General features: G+C 33.1%; 3 long non-coding RNA genes and 2 pseudogenes across 3 annotated transcripts; 4 read left to right on the top strand and 1 right to left on the bottom strand.

Moving 5' to 3' along the window:
• Nucleotides 1–634: 634 nt before the first annotated feature.
• On the bottom strand, nucleotides 635–2,313 carry LOC146898393 (uncharacterized). Its single transcript, XR_015021858.1, has 2 exons — nucleotides 1,806–2,313; nucleotides 635–899 (listed from the first exon to the last, which is right to left on the bottom strand). It is a non-coding gene; the product is annotated as an uncharacterized LOC146898393 (long non-coding RNA).
• Nucleotides 2,311–7,429, top strand: LOC146898394 (uncharacterized). The gene is made up of 2 exons (XR_015021857.1): nucleotides 2,311–4,629; nucleotides 5,536–7,429. It is a non-coding gene; the product is annotated as an uncharacterized LOC146898394 (long non-coding RNA).
• A 6,630-nt stretch (nucleotides 7,430–14,059) lies between these two features.
• On the top strand, nucleotides 14,060–15,406 carry LOC146898395 (cytosolic sulfotransferase 14 pseudogene; annotated as a pseudogene).
• A 1,272-nt stretch (nucleotides 15,407–16,678) lies between these two features.
• On the top strand, nucleotides 16,679–17,943 carry LOC146898396 (uncharacterized). Its single transcript, XR_015022559.1, has 2 exons — nucleotides 16,679–17,053; nucleotides 17,325–17,943. It is a non-coding gene; the product is annotated as an uncharacterized LOC146898396 (long non-coding RNA).
• A 1,792-nt stretch (nucleotides 17,944–19,735) lies between these two features.
• Nucleotides 19,736–20,448, top strand: LOC146898397 (cytosolic sulfotransferase 15 pseudogene; annotated as a pseudogene).
• The last annotated feature ends 3,516 nt before the right edge of the window (nucleotides 20,449–23,964 follow it).

The raw sequence follows: 23,964 nt of genomic DNA on the forward strand, positions 1-23,964 counted from the left end.
GAAACAACCATGTCGACGAATATTTTCGTCGGTGGTCATTTTCCCATTCATAATGCGCCAAAGGATAAAAGAATGGGAAGGAGGAATGGAAGTCTTCCAAATCGCTGCAGCCCATGGTAAAACAACATCAACCGGCCACAAAATCAAAAGCTTGTTTCGAAGATAACTTACCATCGGAAGAAGGGAACCAAACAAGAGAGTCGAATAAAGGACTAGTCGGCAAAACCATAGAATGAATATGGTTTGCCACACCTGGTGTCACGACCCAAAAACAATCATCGTGACCGGCGCGCGAACTAGATCATTCTAGCCCGGCAAGCCTATTAATCAAACTTGACAACTATAATACATAAAAATTTCAATTTAAATTTCATTTCAAAATAAATATTCACTGAAATTTCGACGGAGTTTAGTCTATATTTTTAACATTTTCCAAGATGTAAATCCTGTTTTAAAAACCTGTTATCAGCCAGAATCTCCAAATAACATCTTTATTTTTAAACTACTTGTACAACTCAAAATAAACATCCTAGATATTATATTAAATCATGCCCCTTTCTAACTAGTCTAAATCTACAATTTAGCTCATTTCACAAAAATCATGACAAAACCCGTAAGCCTTTTTCCAGCAGAATTATCCAACTTCAAACGCACTTTCCGAGTTCATTACTAATCGGAATCACATGAAATTTAGGTCCAAACTGTAGGGAATTGAATGAGGAATCCAAAAATCTAATTATTACTTTATTCCAGGTTACACAACAAGATATATCACGAATATACTACGAATATGTCATACGAAGCTTTTACCCAATTTTCATAAGGTTCAAGTACGACCACTTTTAACAATAATACTCCATTTTGATCACCAACTCATCTCAATTACATTAGCAATAAACCTTCAACAATGATCATCAAACAAAATTCTCTAATTATCTCCTTTCAATAATATTAGAATAATTCTTGACTTAAAATTTCATATCATTAATTATACATTTCATTCGTTACTATGAGCCGTACCTCATAGGCTACATTATCTCTCGTTGTAGCAAACGGAATACTATGACCCGTACGTCATAGGCTACATTATATCTCGTTGTAGCAAACGGTATACTATGACCCGTACGTCATAGGCTACATTATATCTCGTTGTAGCAAACGGTATACTATGACCCGTACGTCATAGGCTACATTATCTCTCGTTGTAGCAAACGGTATACTATGACCCGTACGTCATAGGCTACATTATATCTCGTTGTAGTAAACGGTTTTTTCCATATATTCTTTTTTTTTTCTTTTTCTATGAGCATGTTACTCATTTCAATTTTTCTCCTCATTTCCATTTTTCTGCGATTTTCTATAATTCACTGTGAGCATATTACTAACAAGATGCATTTCAAATTTTTCTTTCAATTCTTTACTATAAGCATATATGCATCAATTAACATTACTATCCAATCACTTATTCTTAAAATCATCACTTATAAATAATATAAGAAATCCTCTTACAATTATCACTTATAAATAATATAAACAATCCTCTAGGTTATCAAACGTGGAAAAACCTCGATAACCTAAACTAACCGACTTGTGAACAAAAGTAATCGTTACATCAATTGTCTTGCTTAGCATTTTCCTCCAATATTCATACTAACATAAACACACATATTAACATACAAGAGATTTTAGAATAAACACACATATAATTATGAAATAATCATACTATCTCATAATTTCTATTCAAATGAATCATTCATAGGGCACAATTCTACTACTCAAAATGGAAGGTTTACTAAGGAACTCACCAATAAACATCTGACAACTCTTATTTCTCCGTGATACTTCAACTTAATTCCCAATAGCCACTTGTGCCTTCATCTTTGTTACCTTAGCTTCTTACTAATCCAACCGTGAAATTTTTCCCAAAATTGCCACATCCAATTGTTGAAGGAAGACATCAATGTGATGTTTTTGAGGATTTGAAAGACAAAAACTCTCTTTTTCTTATATTGATGTACGGTTAGAGAGGAAGGGAAAATAGAATTTGATGCATATTTCTCATTTCAAGTTGCTAGAAAAACACTAATCCAAACATGTGAGTTGAATTGCTAAGGATTTGGTTGAGAAAAATGAAGATTGAGAGGGAAAGGGTGAGTGACGAGAGAGAGAAGTGAGAGAGGAGAAGAAGAGGAAAATTTGGAATGATGTGGAAGAATGTAGAAAATTGTGGATTTTCCACTTAAAAAAAATCTTGAGTGGCAAAATTACAATTCTGCCCCTTCCTTAAAAAAATCTTATGGAGGGATATTACAGTGTGTTTATGTTAGTATGAATATTGGAGGAAAATGCTAAGCAAGACAATTGATGTAACGATTACTTTTGTTCACAAGTCGGTTAGTTTAGGTTATCGAGGTTTTTCCACGTTTGATAACCTAGAGGATTGTTTATATTATTTATAAGTGATAATTGTAAGAGGATTTCTTATATTATTTATAAGTGATGATTTTAAGAATAAGTGATTGGATAGTAATGTTAATTGATGCATATATGCTTATAGTAAAGAATTGAAAGAAAAATTTGAAATGCATCTTGTTAGTAATATGCTCACAGTGAATTATAGAAAATCGCAGAAAAATGGAAATGAGGAGAAAAATTGAAATGAGTAACATGCTCATAGAAAAAGAAAAAAAAAAGAATATATGGAAAAAACCGTTTACTACAACGAGATATAATGTAGCCTATGACGTACGGGTCATAGTATACCGTTTGCTACAACGAGAGATAATGTAGCCTATGACGTACGGGTCATAGTATACCGTTTGCTACAACGAGATATAATGTAGCCTATGACGTACGGGTCATAGTATACCGTTTGCTACAACGAGATATAATGTAGCCTATGACGTACGGGTCATAGTATTCCGTTTGCTACAACGAGAGATAATGTAGCCTATGAGGTACGGCTCATAGTAACGAATGAAATGTATAATTAATGATATGAAATTTTAAGTCAAGAATTATTCTAATATTATTGAAAGGAGATAATTAGAGAATTTTGTTTGATGATCATTGTTGAAGGTTTATTGCTAATGTAATTGAGATGAGTTGGTGATCAAAATGGAGTATTATTGTTAAAAGTGGTCGTACTTGAACCTTATGAAAATTGGGTAAAAGCTTCGTATGACATATTCGTAGTATATTCGTGATATATCTTGTTGTGTAACCTGGAATAAAGTAATAATTAGATTTTTGGATTCCTCATTCAATTCCCTACAGTTTGGACCTAAATTTCATGTGATTCCGATTAGTAATGAACTCGGAAAGTGCGTTTGAAGTTGGATAATTCTGCTGGAAAAAGGCTTACGGGTTTTGTCATGATTTTTGTGAAATGAGCTAAATTGTAGATTTAGACTAGTTAGAAAGGGGCATGATTTAATATAATATCTAGGATGTTTATTTTGAGTTGTACAAGTAGTTTAAAAATAAAGATGTTATTTGGAGATTCTGGCTGATAACAGGTTTTTAAAACAGGATTTACATCTTGGAAAATGTTAAAAATATAGACTAAACTCCGTCGAAATTTCAGTGAATATTTATTTTGAAATGAAATTTAAATTGAAATTTTTATGTATTATAGTTGTCAAGTTTGATTAATAGGCTTGCCGGGCTAGAATGATCTAGTTCGCGCGCCGGTCACGATGATTGTTTTTGGGTCGTGACAATTTGGTATCAGAGCAGGTCGATTCAGATCGTACCTTGGGTCAATGGAATTCAATAAGATGTAGTGTGACTTTTGGGTTCCAGATATTTATTCCAAATGTCATATCTGGCTGAGCTTGATCAACTCAGACTAGTATATAACAGTTAGAATAAATGTCTGAGAGATGAATGGAACCTTAACAGAAGACGCAGTATAAGGAGTATGATGTAAGGTGTGAAGAAATAAATCAGAGTGGCGCAGCGGAAGCGTGGTGGCTGGTACCTATACAGTTTAAATTAGTCAGGAAGAAAGAATCAGTTCGTAATGGACGTATGTTGAAATCTAAAGTTGAAATTGTTTATGCTTATTAGCAAGTAAATCCCTAAAATTTCGAGGACGAAATTTTCTTAAGGGGGGTAGAATGTAATATCCCTCCATAAGATTTTTTTAAGGAAGGGGCAGAATTGTAATTTTGCCACTCAAGATTTTTTTTAAGTGGAAAATCCACAATTTTCTACATTCTTCCACATCATTCCAAATTTTCCTCTTCTTCTCCTCTCTCACTTCTCTCTCTCGTCACTCACCCTTTCCCTCTCAATCTTCATTTTTCTCAACCAAATCCTTAGCAATTCAACTCACATGTTTGGATTAGTGTTTTTCTAGCAACTTGAAATGAGAAATATGCATCAAATTCTATTTTCCCTTCCTCTCTAACCGTACATCAATATAAGAAAAAGAGAGTTTTTGTCTTTCAAATCCTCAAAAACATCACATTGATGTCTTCCTTCAACAATTGGATGTGGCAATTTTGGGAAAAATTTCACGGTTGGATTAGTAAGAAGCTAAGGTAACAAAGATGAAGGCACAAGTGGCTATTGGGAATTAAGTTGAAGTATCACGGAGAAATAAGAGTTGTCAGATGTTTATTGGTGAGTTCCTTAGTAAACCTTCCATTTTGAGTAGTAGAATTGTGCCCTATGAATGATTCATTTGAATAGAAATTATGAGATAGTATGATTATTTCATAATTATATGTGTGTTTATTCTAAAATCTCTTGTATGTTAATATGTGTGTTTATGTTAGTATGAATATTGGAGGAAAATGCTAAGCAAGACAATTGATGTAACGATTACTTTTGTTCACAAGTCGGTTAGTTTAGGTTATCGAGGTTTTTCCACGTTTGATAACCTAGAGGATTGTTTATATTATTTATAAGTGATAATTGTAAGAGGATTTCTTATATTATTTATAAGTGATGATTTTAAGAATAAGTGATTGGATAGTAATGTTAATTGATGCATATATGCTTATAGTAAAGAATTGAAAGAAAAATTTGAAATGCATCTTGTTAGTAATATGCTCACAGTGAATTATAGAAAATCGCAGAAAAATGGAAATGAGGAGAAAAATTGAAATGAGTAACATGCTCATAGAAAAAGAAAAAAAAAAGAATATATGGAAAAAACCGTTTACTACAACGAGATATAATGTAGCCTATGACGTACGGGTCATAGTATACCGTTTGCTACAACGAGAGATAATGTAGCCTATGACGTACGGGTCATAGTATACCGTTTGCTACAACGAGATATAATGTAGCCTATGACGTACGGGTCATAGTATACCGTTTGCTACAACGAGATATAATGTAGCCTATGACGTACGGGTCATAGTATTCCGTTTGCTACAACGAGAGATAATGTAGCCTATGAGGTACGGCTCATAGTAACGAATGAAATGTATAATTAATGATATGAAATTTTAAGTCAAGAATTATTCTAATATTATTGAAAGGAGATAATTAGAGAATTTTGTTTGATGATCATTGTTGAAGGTTTATTGCTAATGTAATTGAGATGAGTTGGTGATCAAAATGGAGTATTATTGTTAAAAGTGGTCGTACTTGAACCTTATGAAAATTGGGTAAAAGCTTCGTATGACATATTCGTAGTATATTCGTGATATATCTTGTTGTGTAACCTGGAATAAAGTAATAATTAGATTTTTGGATTCCTCATTCAATTCCCTACAGTTTGGACCTAAATTTCATGTGATTCCGATTAGTAATGAACTCGGAAAGTGCGTTTGAAGTTGGATAATTCTGCTGGAAAAAGGCTTACGGGTTTTGTCATGATTTTTGTGAAATGAGCTAAATTGTAGATTTAGACTAGTTAGAAAGGGGCATGATTTAATATAATATCTAGGATGTTTATTTTGAGTTGTACAAGTAGTTTAAAAATAAAGATGTTATTTGGAGATTCTGGCTGATAACAGGTTTTTAAAACAGGATTTACATCTTGGAAAATGTTAAAAATATAGACTAAACTCCGTCGAAATTTCAGTGAATATTTATTTTGAAATGAAATTTAAATTGAAATTTTTATGTATTATAGTTGTCAAGTTTGATTAATAGGCTTGCCGGGCTAGAATGATCTAGTTCGCGCGCCGGTCACGATGATTGTTTTTGGGTCGTGACAATTTGGTATCAGAGCAGGTCGATTCAGATCGTACCTTGGGTCAATGGAATTCAATAAGATGTAGTGTGACTTTTGGGTTCCAGATATTTATTCCAAATGTCATATCTGGCTGAGCTTGATCAACTCAGACTAGTATATAACAGTTAGAATAAATGTCTGAGAGATGAATGGAACCTTAACAGAAGACGCAGTATAAGGAGTATGATGTAAGGTGTGAAGAAATAAATCAGAGTGGCGCAGCGGAAGCGTGGTGGCTGGTACCTATACAGTTTAAATTAGTCAGGAAGAAAGAATCAGTTCGTAATGGACGTATGTTGAAATCTAAAGTTGAAATTGTTTATGCTTATTAGCAAGTAAATCCCTAAAATTTCGAGGACGAAATTTTCTTAAGGGGGGTAGAATGTAATATCCCTCCATAAGATTTTTTTAAGGAAGGGGCAGAATTGTAATTTTGCCACTCAAGATTTTTTTTAAGTGGAAAATCCACAATTTTCTACATTCTTCCACATCATTCCAAATTTTCCTCTTCTTCTCCTCTCTCACTTCTCTCTCTCGTCACTCACCCTTTCCCTCTCAATCTTCATTTTTCTCAACCAAATCCTTAGCAATTCAACTCACATGTTTGGATTAGTGTTTTTCTAGCAACTTGAAATGAGAAATATGCATCAAATTCTATTTTCCCTTCCTCTCTAACCGTACATCAATATAAGAAAAAGAGAGTTTTTGTCTTTCAAATCCTCAAAAACATCACATTGATGTCTTCCTTCAACAATTGGATGTGGCAATTTTGGGAAAAATTTCACGGTTGGATTAGTAAGAAGCTAAGGTAACAAAGATGAAGGCACAAGTGGCTATTGGGAATTAAGTTGAAGTATCACGGAGAAATAAGAGTTGTCAGATGTTTATTGGTGAGTTCCTTAGTAAACCTTCCATTTTGAGTAGTAGAATTGTGCCCTATGAATGATTCATTTGAATAGAAATTATGAGATAGTATGATTATTTCATAATTATATGTGTGTTTATTCTAAAATCTCTTGTATGTTAATATGTGTGTTTATGTTAGTATGAATATTGGAGGAAAATGCTAAGCAAGACAATTGATGTAACGATTACTTTTGTTCACAAGTCGGTTAGTTTAGGTTATCGAGGTTTTTCCACGTTTGATAACCTAGAGGATTGTTTATATTATTTATAAGTGATAATTGTAAGAGGATTTCTTATATTATTTATAAGTGATGATTTTAAGAATAAGTGATTGGATAGTAATGTTAATTGATGCATATATGCTTATAGTAAAGAATTGAAAGAAAAATTTGAAATGCATCTTGTTAGTAATATGCTCACAGTGAATTATAGAAAATCGCAGAAAAATGGAAATGAGGAGAAAAATTGAAATGAGTAACATGCTCATAGAAAAAGAAAAAAAAAAGAATATATGGAAAAAACCGTTTACTACAACGAGATATAATGTAGCCTATGACGTACGGGTCATAGTATACCGTTTGCTACAACGAGAGATAATGTAGCCTATGACGTACGGGTCATAGTATACCGTTTGCTACAACGAGATATAATGTAGCCTATGACGTACGGGTCATAGTATACCGTTTGCTACAACGAGATATAATGTAGCCTATGACGTACGGGTCATAGTATTCCGTTTGCTACAACGAGAGATAATGTAGCCTATGAGGTACGGCTCATAGTAACGAATGAAATGTATAATTAATGATATGAAATTTTAAGTCAAGAATTATTCTAATATTATTGAAAGGAGATAATTAGAGAATTTTGTTTGATGATCATTGTTGAAGGTTTATTGCTAATGTAATTGAGATGAGTTGGTGATCAAAATGGAGTATTATTGTTAAAAGTGGTCGTACTTGAACCTTATGAAAATTGGGTAAAAGCTTCGTATGACATATTCGTAGTATATTCGTGATATATCTTGTTGTGTAACCTGGAATAAAGTAATAATTAGATTTTTGGATTCCTCATTCAATTCCCTACAGTTTGGACCTAAATTTCATGTGATTCCGATTAGTAATGAACTCGGAAAGTGCGTTTGAAGTTGGATAATTCTGCTGGAAAAAGGCTTACGGGTTTTGTCATGATTTTTGTGAAATGAGCTAAATTGTAGATTTAGACTAGTTAGAAAGGGGCATGATTTAATATAATATCTAGGATGTTTATTTTGAGTTGTACAAGTAGTTTAAAAATAAAGATGTTATTTGGAGATTCTGGCTGATAACAGGTTTTTAAAACAGGATTTACATCTTGGAAAATGTTAAAAATATAGACTAAACTCCGTCGAAATTTCAGTGAATATTTATTTTGAAATGAAATTTAAATTGAAATTTTTATGTATTATAGTTGTCAAGTTTGATTAATAGGCTTGCCGGGCTAGAATGATCTAGTTCGCGCGCCGGTCACGATGATTGTTTTTGGGTCGTGACACCTGGAGCAGCCATCACTTCCGAAGGTAAATTCCAGTCCCCATCAACAATAACATCAGCCACTGAAGAGATTAGGTGCTTGTGAGGAGATGGCAGAATGTGCAACAAATCCACCGTGCGATTACCAAGCCAATTATCGGTCCATAACTTAATGTTTGCACCCGTAACCACAATCCAAATCGAATTAGATGTAATCGTACCCATCTGCTCTTTAATACCACACCACACCGAAGATTGGTAATAGTGCTGAAGCGGTGTGCCATTTTTGATCAAACGCTTTCTTAACAGCTCCGCCCATTGCGAATCCCCCGATGAAAAATGCCAAGCAAGCTGCAAGATCAAGGATTCATTAATGAGACGTGTCGGCTTAAGATCAAGACCACCCGGCAATCGAAAAATTCCAATCCAACGTGTCAACGGCTTTTTTAATATCGACTTTCAAAGCCAAATTACCGCCAAATTGCCTTTTATCAATCATATTAACGGCCCCAGATGCAAGAATAATACATTCAGAAATATTCCTATCACGAATTAATCCCTGTTGCTCCGGAGAAATAAATTATTCGATATCAAAATCACTTTTATTTAAACCGTAACAAACAAACTTTTACATAAATGAAAATCCATAAATTTGCTCACTTGGTATTTGTCGGAAACCATGTGACGAAGCCATTGATAATAGATAGGCCCAATAAATATCATGTGTTTTTTTGAAATAAAATATCATGTTAGTTTTGTTGCATAGACCCCGCAGTAATTAAATTGATTTATAGTTAAAATGATTTATAATTTTTCTTCAAATGCATAGTATTGTTCTTGCAGCTAACTGAGTTGCGTTTACAAGACAAAAAATTAGATAATTATAAAAAAAAAAATGGATAAGTAATTGTTATAATTTATCCTCGTGAACTTAATTCAGTTGTTAGAAACAATGCATAATATATGCAAGATCAGAGTTTGAACTTCAAACACCTCACTTATTTGTCTTAGAGGTGAATTTTTAACCACCAAGTTATTTGGCTATTTTTTTTTATTGTCGCTATTTAATGATTTTTTTTTTGAATGAATTGTCGCTATTTAAAGATATAGAGTTATTATTGCTGAAACTCATTTAATATTTTTTTTAAGTACCAAATTGCAAAGATTATGTGATTATTAAGTGTATACCGACATGAGTAAGAATCGTCTCCATTTATAAAAATAAATGGAGGATGCTATTTAAAATGAGATACACACAAGAATAAGTTATGAGTCCTACTACTAAATGAATTTCATCATCTTTAATTTTTATTTATTTTTTATTTTTATGTGTCTTTATCTCTTCAAATAAAAGAATTTTTTTTTTTTTTTATAAATGGTAAGATCCTAAGCCGACCGACATAATCCATTTAAGCGGTCAAATGAGTACGGCTCTGTGCATGGTCCATTGCCTTTATGTGTATTGTAATCTCATTAAGTTGATCCCTACCAAAAAAAATAAATCTAATAGACAGTCTCTCCACACTTTATTGTTTCTGCCTGAAATATATATCAAAGAAAAGGGGCGGGTAGAGGTATAATATTTTAATTTAAAATACATTCACGAAGTTCACGTGGGGTATTGTTTATTACAAAAGTAGTGATAATAACATTCTTTTCAACATTCTTTTGACACTCGCTTTTAAATTTGATTAAATCAATAAGGGTATTATATTTTAGAAATGTAACTCATATAAAATGGTAGGACATACTTGAGTGACCGGTTAGAGAATGTTCAAAAAAGTGCATTTCTAGTATTTCTTTTATTATAATTGTGTCATTCTGTAATTTCTTAATTAAAACTTTCAAGCTATATAAATAAGAGCTGGTTAAGAACAAAATTTTCAAGGTAACGACTACCAGTGGAATACCAAGCTAGTATTTGTGTTGTCCAATGGCTTCAAAAGATCTCACACATATGAATGGAAACCAATCAAGGGGTGAACAAGAAAAAATTAGTGAAGAAGATAAGGTAAGTCATGATTATAATGAGTTAATCTTGTCACTTCCTAGAGAAAATGGTCCCATAACCCAATATATGTATTTTTATCATGGATTTTGGTGTCCATCAACTCTTATCCAATCTGTAAACTCTTTTCAAAATAATTTACATGCCAAAGATTATAATGAGTTAAGACATTGTGTATGACGTCTTGCTATAACTAAAGATTTAACAAAAATGCAGCCAATACATGTCTAAAAACCCAACCGTTACATGCATTGTGCCATCGATTTCGAAGCATGACCGGGACCAAGGACCGGTTTTTAAAGACCATCAAAGCACTCGTCGATTCCCTCTTTAACCAAACATATCTCCAACCGTTCTAAGCGGCATACTCCAAAGCAAGGAGAAAAGCTAGAACTTCAGCGTTGAAAACTGTAGAGAGTTCGATGTTACAAGCAAAGGCGCCTAGAAGTGTACCTAGGTGATCACAAACAATCATCCACAAGCGGCATGTGTAACAATCACTGAGCCATATGTGTTCACCTTAATCCAAGGGGCCGAGGGGGTCTTCCAACTAACCAACAAAATATCTCTAACACGACGATTGTGCGGAGAGACCGAGAAAGTATCTAGAAGCTTTGCATCAGAAGTAATACATTTGCCAGCATATATATTTCCACTCAGACTAATAGCAGCATGGATACGCACCTGTACCGAATGCAAATAAGCTTTGAGCATAGTGAACCTCAAAGAATTTCGAGGCAACCAGATATGATGAAGAGTGTGCACCACTGCAGCCAAATAGATATCACAAGCTTGGGAGGAGCAATTCAGTGGAATAGAATTAAGCAGGACCGAAATGAAACAAAATGAAACATAAAATTTAAAGAGCAATGATATTTGAACAACCATTTGGTACAACCTATTTGACAACCTTCCTTTTCTCTCTTTTCATTGGTCAAAAACAATGGAGAGAGAAAAAGGAAGAGAGAGAGTAAGAATATAATGTGAGTATGAGAGAGAAAGTTGTCTAAAAGTTGTCACAAAATGGATGTACAAATATCATTTCTCATATTTAAATTCCCACCCAACCAAAGCAAAGGTCCTTTGCGAATGAACAGTGCAGAAACAAATGGTCCGAAGATTCATACGTACTTAAACAGAAACTACAGATAGAAACAATGAAACAACCACGTAGACGAAGATTTTCGTCGATGGGCAGTTTCCTATGCATAATGCGCCAAAGAATAAAAGAATGGGAAGGAGGAATGCAAGTCTTCCAAATCACTGCAGCCCATGGTAAAACAACATCAACCGACCACAAAAAATCAAAATCTTGTTTCGAAGATAACTTACCATAGGAAGAGTGGGACCAAACAAGAGAGTCGGATAAAGGTGTAGTCGGCAAAACCATAGAATGAATACGGTTTGCCACACCTGGAGCAGCCATCACTTCCAAAGGTAAATTCCAGCCCCCATCAACAATAACATCAGTTACCGAAGAGATTAGGTGTTTGTGCAGAATGTGCAACAAATCCACCATGCGATTACCAAGCCAATTATCGGTCCATAACTTAATGTTTGCACCCGTACCCACAATCCCAATCGAATTAGATATAATTGTACCCATGTGCTCTTTAATACCACACCACACCGAAGATTGAAAATAGTGCTGAAGCGGTGTGCCATTTTTGATCAAACGCTTTCTTAACAGCTCCACCCATTGCGAATCCCCCGATGAAAAAAGCCAAGCAAGCTGCAAGATCAAGGATTCATTAATGAGACGTGTCGGCTTAAGATCAAGACCACCCAAAAAATTCCAATCCAACGTGTCGAAGGCTTTTTTAATATCCACTTTCAAAGCCACATTACCGCCAAATTGCCTTTTATCAATCATAATAACGGCCCCAGATGCAAGAATAATACATTCAGAAATATTCCTATCACGAATAAATCCATGTTGCTCCAGAGAAATAAATTATTCGATATCAAAATCACTTTTATTTAAACCGTAACAAACAAACTTTTACATAAATGAAAATCAATAAATTTGCTCACTTGGTATTTGTCGGAAACCATGTGACGAAGCCTTTGATAAGATAGATAGGCCCAATAAATATCTTGTCAGTTTTGTTGCATAGACCCCGCAGCAATTAAATTGATTTATAGTTAAAATGATTTATAATTTTTCCTCAAATGCATAGTATTGTTCTTGCACCTTCTAACTGAGATCCTAAGCCTACCGACATAACAAATGAGTACGGCTCTGGGCATGGTCCATTGCCTTTATGTGTAGGAAAATGCTAACAAATGTCCTAAGGACATTGTTTAAGCATCTAAAAGTGGCAATTTTTGTATTGAAAATTATACGATTATGACTTTTAAAAGTGTTTGACTTGTATTTTCAAGACATAATTTCTTTTTTTAGATTTCTTAAACAATGTCTTTAGGGCACTTGTTAGCAAGACCCTTATGTGAATTGTAATCTCATTAAGTTGATCCCTTCCAAAAAAAAAAATCTAATAGGCAGTCTCTTATTTTTTTTTTTTGCCTGAAATATATATTAAAGAAAAGGGGCGGGTAGAGGTATAACATTTTAAAATACATTCACAAAACTACCAATTAACTTATGAAAAACCCTCTCTCTCTTCTCTCCTTCTCAAACCCCTTTCTTATTTTTCTTGTCAGAAGGGTGATTTAAGGTTTTGACTCAAAAATCATCTATCCGAGTTGTTTTTCCTTCTATCCTAATTGAATAAGTGATATTTCACATATTTTTTGTTTTCTTTCGTTTGTTTTTGTGATTTCGTCGTCTCTGAACGATTCTGTTTGTTTTGATTTTCCGTCTTTGTGCGGTGTGTTTTTGATTTCCCGTCTTAGTGCGGTGTTTATTTGATTCAGATTGAAAGATTAGCTTTGAGCAAGTGCAGATCCGATCAATGACAATGACTTTGGCGTCGTCAACGTTGCAGATCCGGAGACATGAGTATTCTGGAGACTTGAATATAGTCATATTACTCATATTTGTAGGCATAGATACTTTGCCGTTTTATGCTATTAACATGGATGCCGTGAGATTGTTCATAGATTCATCCTTTCTGTTTTTAGCGAATTTAAATTTGTATTGTATCGATGTTCTCTACCAATTTGAATGAATGAATATCGTTTACTTTTGTCAAAAAAAATACATTCACAAAATTCTCGTGGAGTATTGTTTATTACAAAAGTAGTATTAACAACATTCTTTTCAACATTCTCTCTAACACTCGGTTTTAAATTTGATTAAATCAATGAGGGTATTATATTTTAGAAATGTAACTCATATAAAATGGTAGGACATACTTGAGTGACTGGTTAGAAAGTATTGAAAAAAGTGTGTTGCTAGTATTTCTTTTATTATAATTGTGTCATTTTGTAAATTCTTAATTAAAACTTTCAAGCTATAAATAAGAGCTGGTTAAGAACAAAAATTTCAAAGTAACGACTACCAGTGGAATACCAAGCTAGTATTTGGGTTCTCCTCCAATGGCTTCAAAAGATCTCACACATATGAATGGAAACCAATCAAGGGGTGAACAAGAAAAAATTAATGAAGAAGATAAGCTGGTAAGTAATGATTATTATAATCAGTTAATCTTGTCACTTCCTAAAGAAAATGGTCACCTAACCCAATATTTGTATTTTTATCGTGGATTTTGGTGTCCATCAACTCTCATCCAATCAATAAACTCTTTTCAAAATTGTTTTAATGCAAAAGAGAGTGATATTGTTGTAGCTTCCATACCAAAATCGGGCACTACATGGTTGTCAGCCCTTACATATGCCATTGTTAACCGCAAACATTTTCCCTCCTTTGAGAATGACCATCCATTACTTGCATTCAATCCACATGAATTAGTCCCTCATTTTGAATTAAATCTTTATGGTGATAGAAATGGTCATCATTCTCAAATGGACCTATCAACTATGATTGAACCAAGGCTTTTTGCAACACACCTTCCATTCCCTTCGTTGGCCAAGTCAGTTAAAGAGTCGAATTGCAAAATAATTTATATATATAGGAACCAATTTGATACATTTGTGTCATATTGGAATTTCATCAACAAAATTAGATTAAAGATGTCTTTACCTTTGTTAACCATAGATGAAATTTTTGAAAAATACTGTAATGGGATAAGTGCGTATGGACCGTTTTGGGATCATATGTTGGGTTACTTGAAGGAGAGCATAGTTAGACCTAATAAGATTTTATTCTTGAAATATGAAGACCTTAAAGAAGATGTTAATTTTAACATCAAAAAAATTGCCGAGTTTGTGGGATTTCCTTTCACTCAAGAAGAGGAAAATAATGGAGTGGTTGAAAATATAATCAAGTTATGCAGCTTTGAGAGTATGAAGGAATCAAAGGGAAATCAATCTGGAACTGTATCAACAATCGTTGAGAAAAAGTTTTTCTTTCGAAAGGGAGAAATAGGAGATTGGGTAAATTACTTTTCTCCTTCAATGATAGAAAAATTATCCAAAGTCATAGAAGAAAAATTAAGTGGATCAAACCTATCATTTAAAGGTGGCCCTTAACTCTGCTAGAGTTAGTGATTACGTACTTTGATGCTGTTTTAATGTGTAATATGTGGTTGGTGTTTGTACGTTTTTATTTCTTTCTATAATTTTCAAAATAAAGACATGTTACATGTCTCATCAAAATTATGTGGTAATCTTAATTGTTACCCATGAACTCCATCGTGAAACAATTTGATGGAAAGTATCAGCGTGTGTAATTTTACCTGTTGAATTTATTTACTTCTTTAATTTGCAACTTTTATTTAGACGAAACAATCATTCATCTTTATTATTTAATACTAATAACTTGGGTTAGTTTTGTAACTTTCATTAAACAACAAAATAAAAATAAAAAACGCAACATAGGTTGGCTCATAAACAAAACAAAGAAGAAAAACATGCATACAATTATAAACTTTGTTGTCAAACACGGCCGCTCCTGGGCGCGGAGCGGCCAAAAATGGACTGCCGCGTCACAACGCCACCGCGCAGCGCGTTTGGAGAATGCGGATTTTGTGGCCGCGAAACTGGGAAGCGGAACGGGTCGATAGAGGGTCAAAGCGGCTGCTATTTGGGTCGGAGCACAAAACGAGAGGGAGAGAGAGCCAAAACGATTGTGTTTTGGTCTTTTGAAGGTTGTTTCTGATTTGAGACGGAGTTGCAGGAGAGAGACAAGGAAGGAAGAGGAAAGAGAAGAAGAGAAAAGAGAAGAAGATCTAACGTTATATTAGATCTGAGAACTATTTTACCGGTGGGATACAACTGTTACTTTTCCTTTTATTTGAATTACTAGAAAAATGCTCGTTTTACAGGCAAATAGAAAAACATTCAAATCGAATACTTTCTCTAGTCTCTATTATAAGATAATGTTTAATAATGTTTATTTTGTAAATTTATTTAATAAACAATATATTTAAATAAGGTCTCTTTGTGAAATGAGGTATATTTGATCTACCAAAAAACAAAAAAAGGATGAGATCCATTTGATGTACATCGTTGCTGATTTTCTCGTCAGCTATATCACATGGCTGGTCCCGTTTTCTCTTGATTTTATTTGCAAAGTTGGTCTGGTGATGATTAATGAAATTCATGTCCTTTTATTACTGCTGTTTTTATGTGCAGTGTATCCATTATTGGTGTCTAAGTGATTGGGATAGCTATATGATTGCACTCTTTTTTTTTTTAAGGAATAATTGCACTCATTATAGTTACAATTTTTTTTTTGAAGGATTTACAATTTTCTTTTTGACAAAAGACTTTATTTTCATTTGGTTCAACAAGCTTAATATTTTTTAATAAATGAAATGAAAATAATCTTTGAAAACTTACAAAGCTTAATATTTTTTAGATAAAATAATAATAGTATTTGAAAACTCAGACAAGTGAATGAACCGTGATTCAAATCACACTAACAATGTATGATTCAATAATTCGATATTTTTGTTAGTTGAGGTAGAACACATGACAAAAACTCGATTATTTTTAATCTATATATAAATAGACAGAAGATTTGTGCGAAACATGGGTAAGAAGATTTGTGCTATAGGAGACTAACGCTGAGAGATGGGGGGAGAAGCAATGGTGATTGGATTGAAGTGGATTGTGTTTCTTTTCACTATTGGTTTGGAGTGTTTGAAAATTTTTCTTCTCCCTTTGATTTTTGCTCATTTCCACCCTGGAATTCTCCAATTAACTCCAGTGACAGTTAACTGTCACTCGGAACCTAACTGCAGTTAACTTTCGATGTCCCAGCGACAATTAACTGTTGTTACGTCCTTTTAAAGCAAAACCAGCAATTCATTTATTCCATTTCACATTACTCAATCTTTAAAACTCTCTCAAATCATCCAACATCCTATTTCTTCAAATTCAAATCAGCCAACACTCCAATAACAAGTAAGTCTTCATAATTTATTATCATTGGTATTTTATGTTTACATGTTACATTTTTCCTCTTAAATTAGAAATGTTTTTAGTTTAAGGGTTTATGTCATTTTTTTGTAGAAAAGAATTAAATGTTTACATGCTTATGTTATGAATCCTTGTTAGACTATTTTTTTTTTTGTAGTTTTAAGTTTTAGGGTAGATGTATAATTTGCACTTCAAGTGTTTAATGAAATGTTAGAATGAGTTTTTCTTTGATTGTTTTTGATTTCTTATGGTGTAGATATAAACCATGGACATTTATCCAGTACATCTGAACACGGAGTTAGTTGCAGTATGCTACAACGGTGGAAAGCTCCATCTGTTTAGAGTTTGGGTCGATATCACGTTAGTAGATTAAAGGATCAACTGGATCAAATCAACCGAAGGTTCAACCATAGAGACACAAGGATGGTGGACGGTGTAGGGTATCGACGTCCATCAATTGACTCAATCGGGAGATTGCAGTTCAACCAGATGGTACTCAAGAACGACAACAACATGAGGATCATGTTCTCATTATTTGGTCAGCACAACACTAAAGGTCCGAACGAGTTAGATGTTTCGTTGCTGCTGAGGTCTTCTAAAAATATTCTCAAGAGTTTGATTCAGGCAGATGAAGATTAGGTTGTATTATTATGTTGTGTCAATGTTTTGTTGGATTTTAGTTTAATTATTGTTAGTTTGTTGAAAATGTTGGTATTGAAGTGTCTTATACTTAGTGTAACAGTTTGTCAGTCTCTTTGAAAACTCAAAAGAATGAAGAGAACGCATTTTGTATTCTACCAAAAAAACTATACACGTTGTCACATCGAATTCCTTCGTATAAGAAGAATGGGGCATGAGGGAATGCATTTTTAAGATATTTTGATTTTGATCATGCTCATCTATCAATTGAAACTTGTCAGTTGACAAGGTAGTATCAAAGCTCCAACAGCGGTCCAATGCTCTAGGATTTCTAGAAACTGAGACATGACATCTTCATCCAAGACCATAAAGCATTAAATATATGTGTCACCTCTCTTATATATCCAACACTTACTCATTCATAGGTGATGGAGGATTTAACCGCTAATATTTGAAACTCAACAATAACCGATGGAGCTTTTTTTTTGTGGTGGCCGGGATTTGAACCCCGAACCTTGCATATATAATGCATTGTTCTTACAAGTTGAGCTAAGCTCACGAGGACATAACGATGGAGCTTGTAATGAAGAACTAGAGTTTATATATATAGTATGAGCAATGCTAAGAACAGTCACTCTTGCACTCTCTATTGGTCACTCTCTCTTGTATTGGGCCACGTAATTCATTTTTTAATCTCTTTCCCCGGCAACCGGTTGAATAGGTAAAGGAGCCATAAGTTTTTTTTTTCTTTCTGAAATTGTTTATCTTTAAAATTACTCTCCGGACTCAATTCGTAACCCAATCCGAAAACACCCTCAATTCAAACTCTCCATTGTTGCTACAGATTTAAGGATCGAAGGAGATCTTTCTTAAGTGACATCTTTCTTTTTGATAACAAATTTATTGTGTACCTAAACCACTGGACTGGCTTTGCAATCTCAAAAACTTTTATTGCAAATCTCTGAAGCTACAAATTAATGAACAGGGTGGCTGATTTCATAGTTGTTTCGTGACTGGGTAACAGTAGGAGAGCGAATAATTGACTTTTTGTTTTCTCTTTTCTGGTATGTTGATTTGAGTGTTGGTAATCTTTGATTTTGGTTTTTGTTTAAATTTATTGGATGCATCATTATTGGTACGTGAAAATAGATTTATTGGAGATTGGGAGTTTATTGGAATAATTAGATTTGGCCCTTCCACCCTTCGTCAAATTTGGGAATATATTTGGTTTTATTTTATGAAATTGGAAACTGAAACTTGAAGGTTGGGTTTGATGAGTGTCAGCTTGCTGTGATGTCTGCTCCAGATCCTCCTAGACAACTTCCTTCTGCAGTTAATTAAGTCCAGGTCGAAGCAGCTATGGCGTTTTGATTTTTTTTTTTCACATTAAAAAATAACAAAAAACTAAACTTGAGGAGCCTGTAAACAGGTAACCGAGTTATTAAGAAAGTGTGACGTGGCCCTATAGTCAAGAGAGTGTGCAAGCGAGAGTGTGCAAGCAACTGATATTAGCATTCCTCATATAGTATTTTTATACCTCTTCTTCTGTTATAATTATAAGCAATGTCAAACTTCGTCAACGTTATATTTTAAACCAAATCCAATAAATAATTTTTTTTTTATGTCTGAAATGGTATTTCTTTATTGTCATTAACCTTAAACGAAAGCAATGATATACTTATATAATAATGCTTGCATTATTGAACAATAGTTTGACTAGATCTTGCTAAAAGAATTACAAAGAAACATTAAGGTAAAAAAAAATATACTATGCCAGAAACTTTCAAATATTTGCAATAGAAGCTAAATTGAACTAAAAATTGATCTATAAACAATTTTATTCTTACGAAAAATTTCACTAAATTAGGACTTGCATACAATTATGACAAACAAAGAAACCAACCACCAAATAAATGTGGGGAACCACATACAGATTCCATTATTATTTCAAAAACAGTCATTTTCTTCTACATATCATGTTGTCAAGTTGTTTTCTTTTCCGCAAACTTATATATTGTTCCTCTTGGGGAAGAACAAAATATTCATCACACTAGTGACTACCAAAATCAGTTCTCCTTCAATGGATGGACAAGAAGCAAGCCAAGAAGACGGTAAGCAGTTCATCCTCTCACTTCCTAAAGAAAATGGGTGGGGATTGTCACAAAATTTATATTTGTTTCAATGTTTTTGGTGTCCATCAAATTTGATCCAACCTATAATCTCTTTTCAAAACCATTTTCAAGCCAAAGACAGTGATGTTGTTGTTGCAAGCTTACCAAAATCAGGCACCACTTGGTTGAAAGCACTTACATTTGCAATTGTTAATCGTCGTACTTTTTCCTCCTTAGAGGATCATCCATTACTTAAAAACATTTCACATGCACTAGTTCCTTCCTTTGAACATAGTGTTTATGCTGTTGATGTCATGGACCAAATTCCTTTATCAAAAATGAATGAACCAAGGATTTTTGGGTCTCACATTCCATTTCCTTCACTTGCCAAGTCAATCAAAGAGTCCAATTGTAAGATAGTTTATATAAGTAGAAATCCATTTGACACTTTTGTGTCTTATTGGATTTTTGGTAATAAACTAAGGTCAAAAATTCCATCTTTACCAACTTTAAGCTTAGAGAATTTTTGGATTGTTTATAGTTGTTGAACTTCATTGTTGTTTGAAGTATTTCATGTATTTCTTTTTATATCTTCTTACTACATCTACTTCATGTGGAGCATCATCATCAGCTTCTTGCAACTTCAACCAGTCCTCTGAAAAAGTTAAAAGAATTAAATACAAATTGCAATTCAGTTCCAGAAAACATTTTCTTTTAATTTCATGTTAATTTCTACTAATAATTAACAAGAGAAAAGTTTGTATTTCCTATTTTCACTATTAATAACCAAATATGCTACCTTGGTTTCACACTGCAACTTATTTTTTGAAGATTTGTATATAGAACAAGTGAAAGAAAATAAATTATTTTCATTGTTTCCTATAAAAATATTTGAAAACAGGAAACATGGTGAAAATAAAAATAACGAAAATGATATTTGTCGCGAATAGAAAACTAACAAGCTGGCACATATAGTAATGCAACCTTCCATGCGTGTTTTCCGGTCAATACATGATTTAATTGGCTGACTGCAAAATCGCGATAACTTCGTGAGAAAATCAGTCGCTATATTTAGCATAACTCGAAAAATAATTACAAATAGAAAGCATTTTCTCTAACCAAACTCTAAATCATATTTGCTTGCTGATTCCAATACAACATTTCCAAGAATGCACTTTACTATGTGGTGATGTGGAGTAATTGTTTTGGAGTAGAATAGAGTCAAATTTTAGATTAAGGTCCCGTTTGGATTGACTTATTTTTTAGCTTATGAAAAATAGTTTATGAAAATACATAATCTTTTATGAAGATTCATAAGTTCTTACTAACAAAAATTGTATCTTCATAAGTGATTTTTTCATAAACTACCTTGGACAAACTCATGAATAATACATAAAAGCTTATTTATTTGCATAAGTTGTTTTGCATAATCTCAAAAACAAGTAAATCTAAACGGACCCAAGGCTTGTTTTGTTGAATAGTTCGGGTGCTTTTTTGTTGCAAATCAAGTGCATTTGATACTTGGGTTTGTATCATTGAAAAATTTGATCTACCCCTTGCACAACTAGTCTAAAAATAAATTTTAAACACTTATCTTGGTCCTGGGCCTCGTCTAAAAACAACATAGGAGAATTTTTCATCTTCAAAGCCATGTAAGGGTTCACCCTTCGAACGCTGAAATATGATGAAATTTAGAACATAAATTAGTTGGTTGTGATGATAATCCTTCCTAATATCAATGAAAAGAGAAAATTAGGAATGTAAATTTGAGTGTAATCCATGAAATACAATATGCATAGACCTCTGAAGCTCAGATACTTCAAAATTGATGACGTACCGTATCCCCTGCGTATCTTGCACCGATACATGTCTCATACTTCCAGATACGTATTAGAAGAGTATCCGAAGAATAAATTTTATTTAAAAAAAAAAAAACAATTATCCGATATTACTTACATTTATATTTCTATTGTTGCCGCCGTCTGTTTTGTGTCTCTTTGATTGTTTGAGAACGATATTATTGTTGATTGTTGTGTGAAGACAATTTCATTGATGTGCCTTATTGTTTTTCTATGTCTGTTTGGTCTAGGTTTTGCATCATTTTTGTTTTGTTTTTGAGTTTTAGTCCCTATTTTGTATTTTGAGTGTTAATATGTAGTTCAAATTTAATTTTTTATTGAAGTTTCACAGCCGTATCATATCTTAAATTTTAAAATTTTCCCGTATCGATGTTGTATCGTATCATGTATCTGGGCTTCATAGGCATAGACTAACAAATCTCAACTACTTAAATTGAAGAAGCTGCATTTCACAAAAATATACGTGAATAATCCAAAAGAACAAACTTACAACAATTACAAGGTCATGGCCTCTCTCTACTTACAAAACATGTACTCCCTCCGGTCTCAAATATAAGAAAAGATTCCTTTTTTAGGTTCATTGAATAATTAATGTATTTGTTTTACAAGGTAGACTAGATACATTAACTACTCAATGAACCTAAAAAAGAAATATTTTCTTATATTTGAGACCGGATGGAGTATATGATTAAAAAAGATAGCACCGTGCTTTAATTTTCAGTATCTTGGGCAATTGGGTATCTTGTTCAAACAAGTTATGTTGGGCAATTGAACAAAACTTCTTAGGATGGACTCTTCACGTGAACTCTTTAAGGCCTTGTTTGGTTGTGAAAAGAACTCTTTAAGGCCTTGTTTGGTTGTGAAAAGAAAGAGTGAAGAGAGAAAAATGTGAGAAAGAGTTTGAAAAGAGAGAAATAGAGTAGATTTGATATATTATTTGGTACAAGAAAAGAAAAAAAAAATAGAGGAGATAGAAGTGTGTTTAATTTTTGAAAAGACTAAAATATCCTTGGATTAAAAAAACTAATACAATTTATTATCTTAGTAGTTTAATTTCGTATATAAATTTTTTAAGAGGATTTCATATATAAATTAATGCAGGTTTTTTTATTCTAATTTAATTAAGAAATTAAATTGATTATTTTCACATAGAAATTAGACTACTTTTTAATTAATTGCTTAAAATATTTTAACATAGTCAGTTAATTAAATCAATTCATTACAGTAATTTTTTCAACAAAAAAAATATTTTACTAGATTATCACGCTATTTAATTTCACTGGTTTTATCAAATCATGTGTTGTTATTTGGTCATACGAAAAATAATAATGTTATTCAGCCTTTCAAAAATAGTAATAAGATGGTCTATGTTACTGTTATGTAAGCAAGGACATAATTGAGAAATGCACAAAATAACAACAGCTCCTCCTGTTTCTTTCTTCCAATCCATGGAGAGAAAGAATATTGATGGGGCCCACTGATTTTTTTATCTCTCTCCCCCATTTCTTCCCTCACCAAAGAGCTTTGATGGGACACTTCTATCCTTTCTCTCTCCCTTCAACTTCTGTCGTCCCATCTTCTCTTCAACCAAACAGACGCTAAAGGAAAAGAGACCAAGTATTGTTTACTTTCACCAATTTGGATATACATGATACATCTTAAACAATAAAGTCTATTTAAAAAAATTTGATGTCAAAACTCAGAAGGGTATCTTCTTAGGATACTCTGAACGCTCAAAAGCATACGGAGTATATAATTCTAAAACTAACGTGGTTGAAGAATCAATACACATCAAAGTTGATGACAAAAAGGTTGAAAATAAAATGACAGAGCTAGTTGAACGTTTTACCGAGATTTAGATCATTGAAGATGCTTCAGAACTTATTGGTGCTACGGATGGTTCGGAAGCTAGTGCAACCTCTGAAGCACGCCTAGAAGGACATTCAAATACAAGTATTCACATCCAGAAGAGCTAATCTTTATGAACAAAGACACTCATTTAAAGACAAGATCAGCATTCAGAGATGAACATTCAATGCTGGGACTACTTTCGATGATTGAACCCACTTTTATTAATGAAGCACTTTCACATGATGAATAAATTGTAGTTATATAAGACGAGTTGAATCAGTTCCAAAGAAATGATATTTGAGACTTAGTTGTTAAGCCTAGAAGAAGAAAAAAATTGGAACAAAATGAGTTTTCAAAAACAAGCTAAATGAGCAAGGTGAAGTGGTAAGAAACAAAGCTAGACTTGTAGCTCAAGGCTACACTCAGCAGAAAATTA

This window comes from Medicago sativa, chromosome 8, assembly GCF_051527215.1.
Source record: "Medicago sativa cultivar Bolivia chromosome 8, Bolivia_mono, whole genome shotgun sequence".
Lineage (NCBI taxonomy): Eukaryota > Viridiplantae > Streptophyta > Magnoliopsida > Fabales > Fabaceae > Medicago > Medicago sativa.